Below are 18,293 nucleotides of genomic sequence, written 5' to 3' on the forward strand. Positions count from 1 at the left end.
GGAGAGTCAGTGATATGACTTACTATTTCACGAAATGAGTCCCATCGCGAAGTACCTCATATGAGGATGAGAAGTTTCCGGCACTGTGGTTGGTTCTCGCCACCCGAGTGGGAACAGAAATGGTGGAAGTCGGCTACTTCCTTCCGATGACGAGACGTGCTTCCCGCGGGAAGAGTTGCGCCGTGGCTGGTTATGGTTCTTAAGACTCAACTTTAGTTTCCTGCCAATGCTGTCGCGGCGGTCTGGACATTCAAATTTAATCTTAATTAAGTGGGGGTGGAGTAGCCTTATGTGATTACTATTTCACGAAATGATTGATGAGACAATAAAATATATGAGATTTCATCCTATATCTTAATATTTGTTTGAATATTAAGTATCAAAACCTTGACATTTTTTATTTTCTTTTAATTAAAACAATGATACAACTTGTTGGTGATGAGATAGATCTCAAAGTTGATTCCCTTTGGATTCAACTTATCATATTTTTCTCTTTCAAATCGATTTGGAATAAGTAATCATAGTAAAATTTCAAAACATAAGATGCCTTGGCTTAAATAAAAATAGCAACCATCTAACCATTACTATTTATCTAACATTGAGTACAGTACAGTTTATAAATCGTTACTCCCAATGGACCGTACATATTGCTTGGTGATGAATCATTCTTTCTTGTCTAAAACTTGAAACTTCCCTTCTTTTAGTACATAATTTGTCTATTTACTTGCTTCCATTCAACAACTTAACATATTGTTAATTTATTCGCCATATGGAGAAAAATGTATTATTGCATATATTAATGTCTCTCTGATTCTTATTGTCCAGACACTCTATAATCAGACAGCTGTCCGACCCCATATGCATTGGATTATTTTCAATTTAATTCATGGGAACCTATACGATATTTAGAGAATTACTAATTTGTCAATTATTTTTGATTTACGATATAAATGTGGGTGTCAAAGCATTCGATGCAACCTAGTTTCCTATATAAAATATGTCAAAAAAATATTAAGAAATTGTTATTTACCTTGATCTCCGTTTAGTAAAGATGTAAAATGAATAATAATAATAATAAAAAAAAAGAATACAGATTTATTAGGTTTTTATAAAATTTTATTTCTATTCTCTGAGAATTATCTCACTTCTTAAATAATTTTAGGCCTTAATGCTGGGTTTACACTCGGCCAGCTAAAAGACGGCAAGTAGGCAGCGCATGCGCAGAAAGGGACTGATTTATGTTTGCCAGAATTTTATAAGATATATTCAGGTATTCCACCCTTGGCTATAAATTGTCATTTTGGTGTCCCTGAAATTTTCTTTTTCACTGCGTATCGTATTAAAATTATGGATATTTATACAAAAAAACATGGTGAAATTTAAAAAAATTATCAATATACCTTAATTTGGAAATCATAGAAAAAAAATGACAAATAAAAGGAAAAAAAAAAAAAAAAAAAAAGAACTTCGCATCAGAAAGAACAAAGAGCAAAAAATGTCGGAATCAACCTATGATAAGTGATCAATTTTTTCACGTCAAAAGAACCACCAAATTCTACAAACGCATACGCAATAAGAAAAAAATACAATACAGCGGCTTGTAGTTGTATGATCGGGACAATTACTTGCCATGGACCAAACAGCATTTTTCAGCCTTTCTGCGCATGCGCTGCCTATTTGCCTTCTTGTAACTTACTGAGTGTAAACCCGGCATAAGTGTTAATTAATGTAACGTCACAGTACACATAACGAATATTATTGGCGTGTTTCATTTAGATGCTAAATGATTGGCCAATTATCTTACGCTGTGCTCTGAAGGACTTCTCTTTGATCCTGAAAGATGCATTAGGCATTCTAAAAATGAAACTTGGTGCATGTCACGTGAGCATGACAGAGGACGATAGTAAAGAAATCAATAAACGAAAGCGATGACTGCGTTCCGGAGAGTTCATATTATCTTTAAAGGCTATTTAATTCCATAAAATCTTGCCAAGCTCTTCTAAAATATAATTTACAATAAGGTCATTAATTTTTTGCATTATAGTTTTTTAAAAAATCTTTTTCGTATGATTGCTAATTCTTTCTCTTAGAAAATATCTTCATAGATATAAGCCAAATCATATAGTCTTTGAACTTGTCCTCTTTGGAGTATACATAGTATGGCTATTAATTTCTTCTTTTGTGAGTTTTGGAAGATATCGCCAGTTTATGGTTGTTAATTTGGTCTATAATAGGTTTTTAGGATAAATCTTGACAGTATAATCGGTTAATTCCTCTTGTCTTGATTTTTCAAAAATAATTTCTCGGAATGATTGCTGATTTCTTATTTTCTCCTTTCTCTTCTTCTTTCTGAAGCTTTTGAAATTAGCTTTACTATTGCTACGATGCAGAGACTGAATTAGTACCAATGGAAAATGGTAACACTGGAACTTAATGGTGGAACCAGCTTCTCTGTTCATTCTCAGGAATCCGACCTATAAATAATGAAGAAGAGAATTTAAGGTGACAAAATTCTTACAAATATTCTTCTTAATTTCTTAATACTTATTACGAATTCAAGAAAATGTCCACCATCTTATCCATTGTAAATGATACTTGTCCACTATCATTTATAAGAGTTAAAATCACTTTTCAGTTTTAAATTGATATATTAAACAATATTTTAAAGGTGAAATTCTACTATTTTAATAAAACATCTAGCACATTTCAATTTTACTAAATAAAAAAATATTTTTAAATAAAATTAGTCTTATTTAAGATTAAAAAAATTTGAAACGCTCGAAATATATGATTAACAACAAAATTCCAAAATAGTCATATTTTTAAAAATGGAAAATTTTCACGAATAGAAATTATTATTTATTTTTCATTAAATAAAGTAACCATAATTGAATTTGCAAAACATTAAAAATTTAAAAAATAGGAAAAGGGTTCATCAATTAGCAGAAACAGCATAACTATTTTTTAAAGATATTTTTATGAGTGAAAATAGGTTTCAGAGATAATTTTAAGACTATTCCATCTGTTATCTCATGAAAGAATGTTATTAAGTAACGATAAAATTAAAATCGTACATAGTATCTCCATCTAAAAACCTGTAATGCTATTATTCTATAAACTGTTACTAATTAGAAATGTACTGTTACTTGTTACTCAGTCAAAGCTAAAACAGAAACCAGAAAGCATGAACCTAACCTATCAAGAGTAATTTTAAACAATGTTTAATGTTTTTTTTTCTTTTGAGAGCTCTGCCTTTATGGTACTTAATTATGAATATATATATATGAAAAACGAGACAGAGAATGTAAAAGGAACTGGTTCCATAAAACTTCAGCTCTATAAATTGAAAAAAATTAAATCTTTTAAAAGTGTAATTTATAAATTTTTTAATTTCTTTTTTACTTCCTCGTATAAGAATTACAATGAAAGTATAGTTAGTAATCGTCAAAAAATTCGAACTCGAAATTTGGTCGAATCTCCACATTTTAGATCTCTCTGAGTTCAAACAACACTTTTTTGAAAGATGTCAGTCCGTCTGTCTATCTGTGACAAAGATAACTCAAAAGCGTTTTGGGCTAGACGGATGAAATTTGATATACAAACATAAAACCAGATTTGTAGATTTTTTTTTTATCAAATTTTGAGCAAAATCCGTTCAGAGGAATTTTGTTTGTCTGGCTATTCGAATTTACGTTAGCACAATAACAACAAACGAAGATTCATGAGTAGATAAAATTTAATATTAATATTTAACATCTTTAGCATAGACGCTTAACAAATTTTAAACGAAATCCAGCAAGAATTTGATCGTTTATCGGTCTGTACTTTGAGAAACATATAAGACCGGAAACTCAAAAACCCAAAGATTTAAAAATATATCAAATTTGGTGCATAATTTTGTGACTCTAAATGTAGTTCTGTTCCAAATTTTTGTTTCAGTCGGTTGGGAAGAACGCAACTGAAACCCAAATTCGATTTTTGGATACTTTTGACAGCATGTTAGGGTTAATCGCTAAAAAAAAAAAAAAAAAAAAAAAAAAAACTCGCCAAAGATGACACGATAGATTTAATAAAGATGCCAAACCCACGCCAAAGGTTAATAATATTAATCTTTGGCGTGACTATTGTGCGCCAATTACATGCAAGGCCTTTCCCTGGAATAGCATTTTTATTAGAGAATATGTTATGTATTTATAAGAGAAAGTTTTGGGCAGACCACTCTGCCTGGTTATTCATTTGTACACCATTTCTTCATATTCAAGAATTATTTTTCTCGTCTTACATGATAATTTTATTTCAGTTCTATTCGATGAATCATTTTTGTATTTTATCATAATCTTATTCTTTTTTCTAATTTATTTTGAATACTGGGCAATTAAATTATTTTTCAATGTTTGCTTAAAAGGAGAAGATTTGGTAAAGAAATTGAAAATTAAAATCAAAATAATTTTCTTCCTAAGTTTCTAATATTTATTAAATGAAATTTATATGATTGCCTTAACAAATAAAATAAATTATTGTTTGAATAAAATATTCTCTAATTCGGAATATTTGCGAATTCTTCCTCGCAATTCGATCGCTTTATACTTGGGAGAATTATACCATATAGAAAAGAAAATTTAAAGTAGAATTTCATTCAAAAATGGGTAGAATGAAATACAATTCTGCTCAGATGAGAATTTAGAAAAGTCTCGCAAATCCATTTATATTCATTTAAATACATAAATAAGGTAAGTGTTAGATTTTCACATTTTCTGATATGAAACGAAAAGCCAACATTCATATTTTCTTTATATAATATTGAGTGAAGGTCGGTTGCGCTTAAATCTGTTGAGAATTAAAAATCTTCTTAGTATGGCATAGAAGCTTGAAAAAAAAAAGTGAAAGAGAGAGAGAGACAGCGGAGGAAAGGAAGTTTATTTCATCTGATCATGATTTTAATACATGACTTTCATCGCCAAATATATTTTATGTAACTAACCTGTATAATCTATCCGTTACAATAGAATAAACCAATGGATGAAGGATCTCCTCGCATACTATTTAATAATGTTGTTATTTCCCTTCTCCCTGCACAAAACTATGGACTTTGGATGAGAGTGTGAAAGCCAAAAATGTTCAAATTCTTATTTTCCGAGTCTCGCAAACAACCACTTTGTGCTATGTAGTATAGTGAAAAAAGTCTAGGATATGTTTTGAACGCCATTTTTTCAAACCCATTGAAATCAAAGTTTGACACAAAGCTACAACCGTAGGGTTCATTACGACTTGTCTAGACGGATTCGAGTGTGACATATTCCCAAAAATCAGATTTGGGCGTAACGGAATTGATTCATTTCGGCTTGACTGGATGGATTAGAGTGAGACATAGTCTCAAAAATTAGACTTAAACCGATCTCATCTAACTCAAAACTTGGTTTCCTTTAAAGTAGCGAGTCCTAAATGATGGTTAGAATCTCAGATTCAGTAATATTGACGGTCGAGGCCAAAGAAGAGTTGATGCCCCAGAAAATAGTCCCAGAGGGTTTCTTTGAGGCAAAATGATAATGTGTGCATGTTACTTTTCAAAGCTAAATTTGATAAGAAGGCGAAAAAATAAATCATGCTTGGCATCAACTTCATTTACATGGTTTAAACAATTGAGTGAGGAAAAAATTAGATTATAATCCAAGCATTATTGCTTTGCTGCCATGGAATTAGGATTTCCCTGAAGGGCATTCATCTTTTGGATTCTTCAATAACAGTTACAAACATGGACATAAAATGCCTTTTTTAAAATAAAAATTGATTACAATTTGACTTATTTGGAGGGTTATCATTAATAGATGCATGCGTTTCTTATTCATTTTATAATTTTAGAAATTCCTTTTTTTTAATTATTTATTTTTTAACCAATCTAAAAAAAAAAATAAAAAAAAAATTAAAGATTGTAATCACGAGTGGAAAAAGTTTAAGATGGCCTTCATTAAATGAATTTCACAAATGAAAATTCCCGGAACTTTCAGCATGAAATTTCATAAAATGAAGGCCAATTGGTTAAAATATATGAAAATTGGTTTCAATTTTAGAAACACAACGTAACAATGAAAGTGGTAAAATTTTTTTTATAAGGTTCTTACGTGACTTTAAGAGGAACTTCGTAACAAAGAAGAGTGTTATTTCTAAATGGCCGGCGTCCAGTGAAAAATTCCACACGAACTCGCATTTGCATCTACAAAGAAATAAATTGGTATTACTGAAAGACCTAGAATACCGTTAGGTTTATCACAATATTAAAAAACATTTTAAGAAGATGTATCCAAAAAATTTTTTAACACTATATTGTTTATCGGTTGACATATTATCTTTAAATTGCGCCACTTCACCTGCTTTACAGGGCAGTCCGTTACATCTAGAGTTACAAACTTCGCACATAGTTAGCTTTTGGATAATAGGTTCTTTTGGTTATTAAAAAAGACTTTCGAATTTTCAATTATATTTTTAATAAAAATGTAATTGAAATTTGAATAATAATTTGACTAGATTCAGAGCATATTATTTCATAGAGCCCATTTTACACTACTTTAAATTTGGGCGGAAAAAGCTCTTCAGTTATACCAATTTTTGCTTTAATTTAATATTTAAATTACTTATAAGCGTGTTTTTTGTAATTGCTTTTCTTATTATTTATATGCACGCATATTAGGATGATATTTAATTTCATACTTCTGTATTTTAATATATGTATGTAACAATATTTTAAAATCTAATTTAAACTTAATTAATTTCCTGATTTTTAGCTTCATTTAGCCCATAATAACTTAATTCTAAAATGCTCTCTTATTTCCTGATTCAATTCCATCTTATTTATTTAATTAATTCACCACGAGTTCTAAAATTTCAAGTCAACAAGTTCTCACACTCTGAGTGAAGAGATAAAAAATTGTCTAGCTAAGCTAATTCTTTTTAAAAGATACCTAGACTTCCCTACCTAAATGGACTCGAAGAAAGAAATCCCTATCGCTTTATCCTTTCAGAATAGAGAAATGTTGAAAGGTAATTCTTATACAGAATAGGAAAGTGCAAATCTTCTCTTAAAAACGAGGATTTTCCTGAAGAAAAGGAAAAGTGTTTTTTCTTTTTTGCGAGATAAAGGGGGGGGGGAAACATATGTTGTCACTTTAAACCACCTGTGAGATTACTTAACTTTGTCTTCCTTCATTTGCCAAAAAAAAAAAAAAAAAAAAAAGAAAATCATATTGCACATTGGAACATAATGTTTGGTTTGTCTATTTTAATGGCGTAATTCTAGATACAGCTATTGTGCATTGTTCTAATGGCTAAAAAATGAGTTAGAAATAGGAGAAATATTATTTATAAGGTGATTAGAGATTCAATTAATGGCTGAGATACAATCCTAATGGAAAGTTAACAAATCTGTTTAAGTACATCATTTGTGAGGAAAATTAGTACTTACATCTTTATACTGCGGTCTGACGAGAAAATCTTCGATATAAACGTAGTGCCGGCCTTTCACAAGACCCTCTGCCTTATCGCATAAGTTTGCTTCTTCGGAAATGGCATTAAGACAGATTTGACGATTCGGCCCTTTCGGCACTACAAGTACTCCCATTTTAGAGCTGACGCGAGATTTCAAGCTCTTCACGGTATCACCAAGGACTGAAAAATAACAAGGAAAAAAATCTGTTTAATTTGGAAGTTTATAACTAAATTGAAAAGAATTTAAATGAATTAAAAAGTTTCCTATATTCTAAACAATTTTCCGAATCTTTGATTTAAATGAACAAGCTTTCCATAAATTAGAACTCCTCTTAATTTCTTAGTATATATACTTTTTAATTTGCAAGCGCATTGATTTGTAGTAAAGTACTTCTATTAATTTCATGTTTTTCAGTCATTTCTTATAAATTTTAAATAAATGCAATCCATATTAAAAGTTTAACAGCTAAGAAAGTCTTATTCAGGGTAAAGCAGCTGGTTTCCAAAATCGCTTAATATATGAAAAGTCAAATAGTTTAGTTTGTAAATGGATTGTTACAATTTTTTAAAACACTATTTTTTGAATAAAAGGTTCGACTTATATAATGCTGTGAACTGCATCCAAGTATTACCTGACATATGTGTATTTTTCCATTGCAATAGCATCCATACTTCTTAAATATCAATTTAAATACCAAAATGAACAAATTTAATTTTTTTATTATCATTTTACGAATTATGAAATTGTTTACAAGCAGTTTAAAGAAAATTTAAAGTGGAAATCAGTGGATAAAAAAATTAATGTATTTGCATGGCTACGATATACTTTGTTAAATCTGTTGCAGTTATCGTTTTTTTTTAATGCCGTAGCTTTGGACAAAGCAGAAATCGTGACTCAGTTATTCTATATATTTTTATTTTAATTTAAATTAATTACTATGGTTTTACTGTAACGTTGAACAATTTTATTATATAATACGTACTATTCTAGTATAATAACAGAAAACTCTATGAAATCTTTTATTATAAATTATTTGCGCTTGTACATTCAACCAAGCATAGCCAGTTTGACTCTTACGGCAATAAATTCCAATACCATAGTTTGCGATTAAAAAAATACCCCGAATTGAAAGGTTATTAATGCCAGAAGTTTCTCTTCTGATTTGTAGAATGACAGATTTTTTTCTTATTTTTGTTCCAGTTTGCGTCGACGCTTTTAATTTGTCGTTAAATTTGAATAAGCAAATTTAAATGTGAATTTCCTGTGAGAACTCCTTTGTTGCTCCCTTCCTAAAATTCACAGTTAGAAAATCTACGTGATGATGATGATGATATCGTATCCGCGTTACCACGGAAAGATGGGTGCAATAATTTATGAGAGTAAAGACCCCTGAGGGCCCGAAGGCATAAGACTGACTTCTATAAAAAAAAATATAGCTCATATGAAGACGGCACTCACACACTGGCTTGCACAACCTTTTTTAACGGGGGGTGGGGGGCCTCTTTCACACACCTCACAAACAGAACACAGAGTGAAGAATAACTAAGCCCGAACCAGAACTCGAACCCGGCACGCCTATATCGCTAGGACGCTGGTTGAAAATCTACGTGCTTCGGCTATGCGTCAACATTTTGATAATACTTTCAGATTTTAGCAGTAGGTCGATTTTCAATAGAAGTTATGTTAAGCTGGTAATTGATAATGAAAGATGTTAAAGAGATATTTAAAAAGAAAATGATGTTAGCATCTTAGAACGTACAATAAAATTTCCTCTGGCATATCGCTATAGAAAATCTTAACATTATATTATTTCTTTTAAAATAATAGTAAAAATTATAATTAAAAAAGTTAACTTACCGAAATTTGTTTTAATGTATAATATCATTCCGATTGGAACGACACATATTTCACTGGCATCGCAATCTGAAACATCCACGGAAAATTCTTGTATTCGATTTTCAGCGTCTAAAAATAGATTTTTCACAAATTGCAATCATAAATTTTCAACAGACTGTGAATTGTGTATTTCAGATATAATTTTTTGTTAAATTTGAAAAGTAATTGCACAAATTAATAATTTATTAATTAATATTTCCGACATTGTCTTAAAAAAATTATTCACAAACTACTTAGATGTTTGTATTTAAGGAACTGTATCTTTAAAGAATTATAAGTTCTATGAAAACAATGATCTATTTGACATACGAAGGTGAAAGGTAAATCAGCAGGAATAGTTCCTCTCAAACTTTCTTGTATATTCAATTTGATTCCCTGGAGATATCGATTATACTTCATTCCAGTTAAATTGCTTAGATATAATAACTCCGTCTTTATGATTCCTACTACTTACTACTTATTGTCGCTCTACTTATTGGGTGCATGAATCTTTCTAATGGAAAGAGTCCCATAACATCACAGTGCTATTAAAATTGTAAATGAATGGTTCATTTATTTTCTAAATTTCGCAGTATTGCAAATTCATTTTTTTAAAAAATTCGTCTCGTAAACTACACAGATCCTTCTTCTTTAGCCTCCAATAATGGAAAAAAAAAATCGTGTGATTTAATAGTTAATGGAACAATGAAAACAATTTGAATTTCAGGACAGCAATATGATCTATTGATATTTTTTTTTAAATTTACGAAATTCAGAAAAAATTTGTATGATTTTTAAATTGGTACAATTAAAAAGACAATTTTTTAAATTTTAAAAAAAGATGTAAAATTCGTTATTGTGCAATAGTAATTTTGAAAATTATCACGGAAAAACTTTAAAAATTTCACTTTAATTAATTAAAATTTCATATAAAAATCGCTAGTGTACATCCCCACTTTCCAAGGAATAATTGTGTTACATTTCGTAGCTGTGGGGCAAACAGCCTGATCTGTTGAGCGCCACTACCTACACATTCATCTTTAAAATTAACTAGCTACCTTTGGCGACCAGCAGATATTATTGATCGCTAAAATTCTTAATTGAATATTTTATCTAACTTGGTCTTATAGCTTCTTCAGTAAAATATTTTTAATCTTCTCCTTATGCCATTCTTTATGCCTTCTTTTATGCCATTTTGTTCATTGTATTATGTATTTCCTTATTTCTATCAGCTTCCTTAAAATTTTTAAATAAGGGATACATTTTGTTTTTCCTAGCCTTTTAACAATATAACGTAATTTCTAACATAAAACAATGTAAAATTTGATATTTTTCTTTCTGCCAATAGTAAAATAATTTCACTGCTTCTTTTCAGAATTAAGTAAAAATATTGCTTGATTTCCTGAAATTTTCTTTGCCTATAATGGTTTATATTAAAAAAAGAAATTGAATTTTAATATCTTGCACATTTCATTATTTTTTCTTTAATATCGATAGTAACTGGAACTATGTAAAAATTATTTTTGTATTGTAATATTTTTGAAAGTTGTCGAGGAAAAGTGTTACAATTTTATTTAAATTTTAATTAAATAATATTCTAATTAAAAGTTCAGAAAAATTGCCTAGAAGTGCGCATTTTCATCCTTCAAAGTATATATGCATCATTTTTAGTATCTCTAGGTCAAATGGTTTAGCCTGTAGAATTCCAACACACACAAACACACATTAGTCTTTATTAGAAGTAAAGATAAGGATAAAGATAAATCCATTACTACCTGCAACCGAATAAAAACTGTGAGTCCTGTGAGAAAGACCGTTAACAACATGAGTGCTCATAGTTCTAATTTGAACATCCCGCACATGAGCATTTTGTACTACGTAGCATAATTAGTATGCATTTTTGTCACCTTTTGTTTGACCGATTGAAAACAAAATCTGGCACAGAGCTACAATTATTATAACAAGATCACATGTAAAATTTCCTTTATTTAAGTCATTGCTGTTTTTGAATTATTTTCCTTGAATACATGCAAATGCTTAAACTAATATGTGATAAACACCTCAATGAATTTGAATAGAATGGAACAGATCGACAGATATTCTACTCTTTATCAGTGAGTAAGATCCATTTTCTCCCTTCAAATTTTGATACTGATCTCTACATTAGATGCCAAAACTGTGCATGAAATATTATCCATGTAAAACTTAGGATTTTCTAGTTATTGTGCTAATTTCCATTAAAAAAAACAGACAGACAGACTTCTTGCTAATGGATTCCGTTCAAAGCGTGGCAGATATCGACGAATTTGGTGTAAAGACCACATATCAAAAATCATGCATTTGAACTAAATGTCCAAAGTTATTGTGTTCACAGACAGACATAATTCCAAAAAATGAGTTTCCCAGACTTAGAAGATCTAAAATGTAAAGATTCATCAAAATTCCGAGCTCAATATTTTTTTAATGTTTAAAATATTTTCAATTTAGATATTTCTTATATAAGAAAGTAAAAGTAAGCCTTAAAATACTCGTATATAGAAAAATATTCATACATAAGGAAATACATACCGTATTCATACGTAACAATACTCATTCATAGAGGAATTACACCAAAATTATTTGTTATAATAACGGAAAATTGCGTTCATTTAAAAATTCAATCATAAAAGTTTTTTATTTTCTGCTAAGAAAAGTCTGACAAAATAAAAACTTTCTTAAATTAAACTTAGGCTTACTTGTATTTCGAAACTTGAGATTCTCGGTTTTAAACATCTTTTCAATTTAACAGTGTTGGCATTGACTCTTTTTTTTTAAAAAAAAAAACGTTAAAGTCATTGACAAAGATCAGGATAATTATTGTCAACGCATCGCTGTGATGATTAAATGGATTAATTTTTTATAATTTAAAAAGAATATAAATATTTTGTGAGGTTGAAATTTGTAGCAATTTCTTTTTAGCAATTACAATTGAAAATTAAAAAACATTTTTTTTTGTACGCGAAACTTAAATAAATGTTAGCCAAACGTGTATATATATATATATATATATATATATATATATATATATATATATATATATATATATATATAGTTAACTTATTTAGAAAATAAAATATTAACGATGATAAGATGAATATGAAGGTTGATTACTTATCATTCAAAACAAATTTAACGCTACACGAACAATTTCTTAGAAATTGCAAAACAGGCTATCGAAAATTCCGAATTCTGCAATATTTATAAATAAAACCTTGTAATTCAAGCAAAAAAAAAAAAAAAAATCTGAATAATAAAGATTGTATTTAAATTAAAAATTACGATAATTAATTAGTTAAACTGATTTTTTTTGTTAATCATCGCAATTAATTAAACTCTAATTACGTGACGCTTAAATAATTACGTTAATTAATCGTTGGAAACGCTGATACAATAATATTCCTTTTCAGAAATGCAATTGTTTTTTTTTTAATCAACGTCCGAACTATGATTCTACAGAATTCTGTTTAAAAAAAGAGAATAACTTAACAAAATTATCAAATGAGATAAAAATATATTAAATTATGTTAAATTAAAAAAAATGATATCATAAAAATTATCAAATGAAAAAAAGTATATAAAATTATATACATTTTTTTAAATGATATTGGTTATTTTTTTAAAGCAGAATTTCAAGAAAAAAAAATTAATTCAAATACGAACCGTCACAAACTTGGAAATATGATTCCTGATTCGTGAAAATAAATTGGAGAAGGAAGCACAAAACGCCTATTAATTTTTTTGCCATTGATGGTTTCAGTTAGTCGACCAATAATCCAAAACTACAACATAAATGAATTTCGCTACGTATGACATTAAAACATGTCACTCGGAGGAAGTTAGATGTATTTCCACGTTTTTAAAGTTCATAGTCATAAATCAGTCTTTTCTAGCCATGGGTGGAAGTGCATTATTCTCTTTCTTATTTCTACCGGTTCATATATTTCTAAAAAAAAAGCAAAAAAAAAAAAAAAAAAAAAACACTCTTTAAAACAAAATTGGTAAAATTAATTATTTGCAGTAAATATTCATTTTCTCGACGTATTGAAAGTGCTTTTAAAATGATGACGATTGTTTTACAGTCTCATTAATTTGTCATTTAAATCATCAGTTAGTTTGGAACGCAAATCTAAAATTGTATTAGTAGCTTAAAATTGATTTGCATTTTTTGTAAGAATATTGGCTTTTTGCTCTGAATAATTGATTGACAAAAAGAAGAAAATAAATTAGGTAGGAACTAGATAAAAAATGGAGTTTTTTGTTTGTGGGCAGATGTTTCTTCTAGTGAATATTAATGCAAGCAAATAATAATAATAATCCATCTGCCTGAAAAAATTTTTTTGAGCAGACTTAAAAAAAGAAACAAATTGTTAGTCGGGAGATAAAAGCTTTGAGCCTTTTTGTAGAATAAAGGAAGTATCCTAAACATTTTTTTTTTGCTCTTCATACTTTTTTTTTTTGCAATTAATAATAAACCATTTTAATTCAGATTTGAGTTACAAGATTGTGCAATTTAAATCGTTAATGTATTGTAGCCACTTGCACATTTTTTTTAATGTACTGACAGAGAAGTAGTTAATGAAAAAAGTAAAAACGTTTTTACAGCTTATTTGCCTTCAAACAATGTAATTAACCTTTTTTAGGAAGTACACTTTAAAGTACGAAAACAAAAGCCTAATAAATGCATAATATTCCATTTCAGGAATTTAGTTTTTTAAATCGTACCATCATTTTCCATTCATTCGTACGGTCATTTTCGTCACCACTTACGAATAATTAAACCAAAAAAATTTGTTTTTTCATATTCACAATAAGTTCTAGAACATTAGCTTCCGAAAATGTTCGCCTGAATTTTAATGAAATACTATTCTATATATTATTAAAAATTGGTATTTCAAAATGAGAAATTTTTAATATCTATAGCAGTTTCTTAGATAAAAAACTTTCTTAAATATTGCAAAAGCACTTTTTTTAATCTATAAAGGAAAAGTACCAAAGAAGTTATCTACCAAACTTCTTTAGGTGTTTTAGGGAAATATCTATTTAAAAATTTTGTTATGATTTGAGAAATCAGTAAATAGTAAAATATCTTGCGGCATCCACAATAACTTTGAAACGTCTAAGTATAGAGTTACAAAGATTTGTTGTTGTTGTTGTTATTCTTTTCTTTTTCTTTCTTTAATATTTTTAATTCGGTTTTCGCCTCAATGTTGCATGCTTTTGCTCTAACTTCCAGTTTTCTCCAAATATGCTCCGTTGAGTTTGAATCCGGCAATTGAAGTGGTGTTTTCAGATTTCATGGACAATTATAGAGCATCAGGTAAATTTTTTGAACAATATATTTAGAATAATCGTTATCCCGTTAAAAAATATTGCCCATTACTCAAATTTTGGGCTGATAATTTTAAATTGCCTTTAAAAATATCTAAATAAGTATCATGATTCATTAGTGCATCAATGAATATAAAATTACTTAATTCTGATGGTGATATGCAGCCTCACTCAAGAACATTATCATGCTTTACTGTTCCAATTAAATTCAAATTCTTTGGATTGTTTCATCGTTTTTTCTTCTCCACACAATAATAGTGTTTGCTAACGGATTCTAAAACGTTTCGCGCTTCTGCGTATGCTTTAGGATGGGTTTAATTCGTCAAAATAGGGGTGAAAGGAGGAGATGTTTACATTTAACAATAAAATAAACTCGGATTATCCTCGGACTGATTAAAAATAATACGGTCGGAAACGACACGATACTCAAATACACGTGAAAAAAAAAGTATCTATTAGAGTGGAAATCAAGGTCAAAGAATGACGAAGAATTCCGGAAATGCGCTCATCCTTCCGCGTCTCTCCCTTGAATGAGATAAAATCATCGAAAAGTGATCGTTCTCAGGGTCAACCATCTAACTCTCCGACCCGCCCGAAGGCAGACGGATTTAAACCATAAAACTGAATGACCGGACCGCCGCAACATCAACATTGGCGGAAACTGTGGTTGAGTCCTAAGGGCCGTCATCGGCCACGGTACAACCCTCCCCGAAGGAAGTACATCCCGTCATCGATGGGAGGAGCCAGATCCTCCATCTATTAGTGTACCCTCCAGGATGGCGAGATCAAACCACCATGCCGGAAGCATCTCATCCTCATTTCGAGGTGCCCCCTCCCGGGGGGAATCGTTCTCATAGGCTCTGATGGACGTACTGTTCGTTTCAGTATCGTTCTCAGGGTACTGAAACGAACAGTACGTCCATCAGAGCCTAAAATATTAAATTTTCTTTCACCTGCAAATGACACATGATTCTAATTCGTTTGACAATCTGGTTTCTTACAATTGACTTCAGTAAGAACTTTCTATTTTTTGCAGTAACAGAACATTTCAAGTGAAATTAAAAAAGAAAAAGTTTTGGTAATTTCTGTAAAATTCTTCACAGCACTCAAATGTAGATTTTTCTCAAATCCTTTATGTATAAATCTCTTATTACATTGAGTTAACTTTTATGAGCGACCTTTTTTTACCAGGCTCTCGGTTCGATTTTTTTCTTTCTGTTTTAGAACCGGATAAATTTACTAATTTAACGATATGCGATTTGATTTATCACTACCATGATGGAAAATAATCATTTGTTGAAGACTATTTATTGTTTCTTTAAGATTTTAGATAATTTTAGAACAATAAATAGAGCATAGAGAAGTAAGCAAAGAAAAATAAAATCAAACGATTTTTTAAATGTCATTAAAATAAAAAAAAAGAAGTAAAAAGTGACCGATAATAATTTTAGATATGAATTATCCGAAACATTTACAACAAATGATCACTTTTGTGATTCATTTTATTTCTGCCTTCTTGTATTTGTATTTTTATTTAAAAAAAAAGAAAATTTTAATTTTTGTCAATTTTTTTATTATAAAAGAAAATTTGCGAGATATGAATAAAATTAGTTTGCTTGAAAAAATTATGAACTGGATATTCTAATAATTCTATGTATGAACACTTTTGGGAGCCGCTGTATCTATTTTATTCACTGTATCTTATCTCGTTCTTCCTGTGTTTCTCACTAAAGTAAAACCACAAAGTTTGTTTTTTCGAATATTTTCTATTTTTAATGACCTTTTGTTGTTGTTTTATTCAGATAATAGTCGTAATGTTTTAACCAGTTAATTTAGACAGTTGGTTTAGTCTAATTGGAGCAATTTTTGGGCAAACATTAATTACAAAAAAAAAAAAAAAAAAAAAAAAACACCTCTTAATATTTTTATTTAAACTAGTTTGATAAATTATTCTAATTATTTAATAAAATGATTGATTATTAAAACTATTATGGTTATAATGAAGCTAATTTCATTCCAGTGGATTTAATTTTTTTTTCTTTCTTTCTTTAAAACAGCGTAAAGATTTTGTTTCTGTTCTGTTTTGTTTCAGACGTTCAGACGTCTCTTTGTTAGAATACTTAATAGATACGTAAATTTAGACACTTATATATATATATATATATATATATATATATATATATATATATATATATATATATATATATATATATATATATATATATATATATATATATATATATATATATATATATATATATATATACATGTATGTGTGTGTGTGTAATGATATTTCAAAATCTAATTTAAACATAATTAATTTCCTAATTTTTTAGCTTAATTTAGCCCATATTAACTTCATTCTAAAATGTTCTCTTATTTCCTGATCCCAATTCCACCTTTTTAAAATTTAATTAATGCAACGGAAGCTCTGTGAAATTGCTGACATCGATAAGTTCCCACATTCAGAGTGAAGGGATAAAAAATTGTCGAACTAAGACATTTTTTTAAAAGATCCTTATAATTTCCTTACCAAATCGACACGTGTAAAGAAATCCCTATCAAAATCTGATAGTATATAATCACAGGGATAAATCGCACGTCCACATTTCGCTCTTGTGTCGTTCTGTGTTGACGTGCTCGTCGCTTCTGCTTGTACATAAACCATGCCTCCCGGGATGGAATAAAACGAAGTTAAAAGTTCAAAGTGTCTTCTCTGTCTTTGGCCACGATTCTGCTTAAAACATTATGTTTTTATATATATATATATATATATACGATTTCATACTCTTTAGGGGATTCAAAAGACACGTTTTGTACACATGTTTCTTAGCGCGCAGAAAGATTATTTTGCTGTTAAAATGTATCAATAACCCTCTAAAGGAGGTGAAATAGCAGATAAGAGACTTTAAATTTTCCCGCGATAACTACAGAGGAAATCACCCTTCGGAAATTTTTATACCATCTATCCCCCCCCCAAATAATCTTATCAGTGATATAAATGTATTTATGTATGGTATATATTCATTTCTGTACAACTATTTCTCTACTTTTAATCAATTTTTACTTTTTCGTACACGAAGTACAGAAAAAGTATTGTAATTATCTAAAAAAATTCGAATTCCAGATTTTAACGGATCTACGAAAAACAAATTTGGGGGGAAATGCCAATCTGTCCATCTGTCTGCTTGTGACAAAGATAATTTGAAAAAGCTTCGCACTAGATGGATGAAATTTGGGGTAATCATCTTTAAACCAAATTTGTAGATTTCCATCAAATTTTGAACAAAATTCATTCAGGGAAGTCTGTCTGTCTGTTTATTCGAATATAAGTTAACAACATAACTACAAATAAAAGAAGACTACATGAGTAAAATTTGGTAGACAGATTTAACATCTACAGAGTAGACACCTACAAATTTTGTACCAAATCCAATAAGTGCTTGACTGTCGGTCGATCTGTATTTTGCAATAACTCAGAAACTCAGTGATTTAAAAATACCACCTTTCGTATGGGATTTTGTGATTGCAAGCGTAATTGTGTGTCAAATTTTTGTTTCAACCGGTTGGA

The sequence above is a fragment of the Argiope bruennichi genome, chromosome 4 (genome assembly GCF_947563725.1).
Source record: "Argiope bruennichi chromosome 4, qqArgBrue1.1, whole genome shotgun sequence".
Taxonomy (NCBI): domain Eukaryota; kingdom Metazoa; phylum Arthropoda; class Arachnida; order Araneae; family Araneidae; genus Argiope; species Argiope bruennichi.